This window comes from Buceros rhinoceros, unplaced genomic scaffold (genome assembly GCF_000710305.1).
Source record: "Buceros rhinoceros silvestris isolate BGI_N320 unplaced genomic scaffold, ASM71030v1 scaffold2266, whole genome shotgun sequence".
Lineage (NCBI taxonomy): Eukaryota > Metazoa > Chordata > Aves > Bucerotiformes > Bucerotidae > Buceros > Buceros rhinoceros.
Window position 1 is genome coordinate 213,192 of NW_010417998.1, and position 3,342 is coordinate 216,533.

Consider the following 3,342-nt stretch of genomic DNA (forward strand, 5'->3'; position numbering starts at 1 on the left):
GCTGGCTCCTCACAGCCCCTACTTCACCGCCTCACCGCCATCCAGCGTGGAGGTTTTTGGAATGTTAGCACCAGCTACGTGAAAACGGACCCACTGTGACTGCAACCACCACAACCATGTCCTGTGTGAGTACAGGGAGAGATCAGGTAAGTGGCCTCAGAAATGCAGGAGTTAAGCAGCTGCACAGGGCTGTAGATCTCCCTCCCCGGAGAAGGGAGAACTCTGAGAGCCCTGATGCCTTCAATATTAAATGCACTGTGCTGCAAAGCCAGAGGAAGAATCAACAGTAACTACCCTTTGGGTTGGAAAACAACTTTCTCTCTTTGTCCGGGTAATAAAACCATTAGATAAGTGACTGCTGATCAACTTCTATCAGCTGGAGTTTCCAGCCAAGCCTTCAATAAGTCATGAACTCTTGTGTGTATCTTTACAAGCCGGTAAGGTACTGCAGTGATGTAGGATGAGAAGAGATGAAGAGATTTCGAGAAACCTTCTTGCATCTCCTGCTCTCCTGGTGCAGGACGGGCCAGTCTGATGTCTAGTCTGCTCTTCTTAACAAACCTATCACTGATATTTCACTTTCTCCCCAGAAGACCTGCTTCACTAAGTCTTTCTTACTGCTTCCTATGTCAATTGCTTCTTCCCCGTCTGCCAGGGACATGCAGAAAATCTCCTGTATTTCTGCGATAGCTCTTTGTGACAAAGCTGTTACCATCTGTTTCCTTAACTTTGTTCTCCAAGCTAAACAATGCCATTTTCTTTATGTTTTCCTATAAAACTTGCTTTGCCTTTGGTTATTGTCATCTAGCATCCTGTGCTCTGTCTGACTGACCTAGATCCTTCTCGAGTCTGGGACGTCTTTCTGAGGACTTTATCAGTTAAGAGTGGAGTGGCTGGGTTCTTCCCAGTCGTCTACTCTTGTTCACACAAATCTGCATGATACTTTTCTTTTCCTGCTTCATGTGAAGTTTGTGATACTTTATGATTCCTGTATTGCTTTGCCAAAGAGCTACCACCTGTCCAATTGCTCTTCAACATACACGAAGCTTTTTAATATTCTTGTTTCAGTCCAATGCAAAGCATTTTTCTCCATTTAATCAATTTATTTTCCTTCTATTTCTCAAATTTGTCAAGAACATTTTAAATTCTAATCCCATCCTCTCATAGACTTAAGGTCATCCAAGCTTCATACCATCTGCAAATTTAACAAGCAAATTCCTTCTCCACCAGTAACAAAAAACCCCTAAATGCAGAACCACGTCAGTTCATTCTTCTACTGATTTTTAGTTACCTTTTATAGTTAGTCAGCCATTATGGCATCTACCTCGTAGAGGTTCATTAAGAACAGGCTTCTCAAATTAGTCTGACATTACTTTCCGAGAAAATGCTGAAGGTCATGATCCTTAATATAAGCTATTTCTTCCTGACCAGAAAATGCAGTGAAAAAATAAAAATAAGATTAGCTTGACATTATTTGTTTCTGAGAAGTCCACACTGGCTTCTACTTTATCTCGCAGGAAACTCATCTCCCTTCGCAGCATGCCGAATGTCTGTGTACAGCCAGGATTAAAACCGGAGGTTGTTTATTTGGATGACAAATAAACTGGTCACCTTAGCTGACTTCTCCACCCGGAAACCAGGCCCCCGTTGTACGCACAGACAGCTGAAGATACAGACAGGCTATTGGCCTGGCTACCACTGTGTCATGAGCCAACCTTGAAAGGAGACTGGGTTCACATAGACACCCAAAGTGCCCCTGAGTGAGTGTCCTACAGGTCCCCTAAGTTAGAATTGTCCTTTGGATCCTCCACTGGTGGTTCCCTGCAGTAACTCCTTTTGTGACCTGGCTTCAGTTTCTGTTCCTCCATATAGTCCAATTTCAATTTAATGTGGAAACTGGACTGGAGGATGGGTGGGACAAATAAGAAACTGGATATTTCTGGAATCCCTGGAACCATCTGGAGGAGATATGGGGTCAGATGGGACAATTTTTACCTAGTTTCCAGCAAGCATGATATGCAATCCTGCTCACCAATTTCTGCATTGGGTTTTAACCGTTTCTAGAGTTCAAACAGACCTTTTCAGTAATATGATTTTAAAAGACTGTGTGTGATGGGAAGTCTGATACATGTCTATAAGAAATAGCTGCAGTATTTTAAGTCTCCATCACCAAAACCCACAATATTCTTTAGGTCTTAACTGATCGACCTGGCTTCAACTCCTATTAGATCTTTCATATTTTTTGGTGGGGCTAGGAAAACAATTTATTGTGAGAAAACACTTCCTCAGGTAGATATTTCCATATCGTGAGGCTTGTCAATCATCAGCTTGATTATTCTCTTAGATAATCTAAATACTATGTGCTTCTGGAAAGCTGTGGGGCTGAGATCTGGGCTGGAATGTACAGGCGTAATCGGATTCGGGTCATGACTTTGTCAGGCAGCAATGAGTTTTGAATATTACTGTTAGACTGGTGTTTGACTAGTCATTACAGCCAGCACCGGGGCTGCTGGGGCTGCCAGACACGTGCCTTCAGAGCAGTCTCCTCCCTGCAGAATTCTTAGGGGTTTGGATGCAAAAGCAGCTGTTTCTTGAAGTGTACAAGGAGCATCCATGTCTCGAGGACAACAGTTTCTCTGTTATGAATGGTTTTCTGTTATTGAGTTCATAAAATCACAGAATCACTGACTGGAGGCACCTCTGGAGATCGTCTAGTCCAACCCCCTGCTCAAAGCTGGGTCGGCTAGAGTGGGTTGCCCAGGACCACGTTCATTACAGTTTCGAGTATATCTAAGGAGAGACACTCCAATTCCTGCCTGCAAATCCTCTTCCAGCGCTCAACCACCCTCACAGTAAGAAAGCAGTTTTTAACATTTAAGCGGTGTTTTCTGTGTTACAGTTTGTGATTATTGGCTCTCACCCTGTCACTGAGCACCTCGGAGAAGAACCTGGCTCCATCTTCTTTACTTACTCATCAGTTATTTGCTTACACTGATGAGATACCCCCAAGCCTTCTCCAGGATGAAAAGAACCAGCTCTCAGCCTCTCCCATTACAACAGATGCTCCAGTCCCTTAAACACGTTCCTGGCCCTTTGCCAGGGTTAGAGACAAACCCTAGTTTGTCCAAATCTCTCCTGTACTGGGAAGCCCATCACTGGTCCCAGTACTGCAGATGTTTCTCACCAGTACTGAGCAGAGGAGAAGAATCACCTCCCTTGACCTGCTGGCAATACGCCTCCAAATGCAGTCCAGGATGCTGTGGCCTTCTTTGCCACAAGGGAGCATCAGTAGCTGATGTTCAGCTTGGTGTCCATCACGTATTTTATCGGTTATTTTATCCA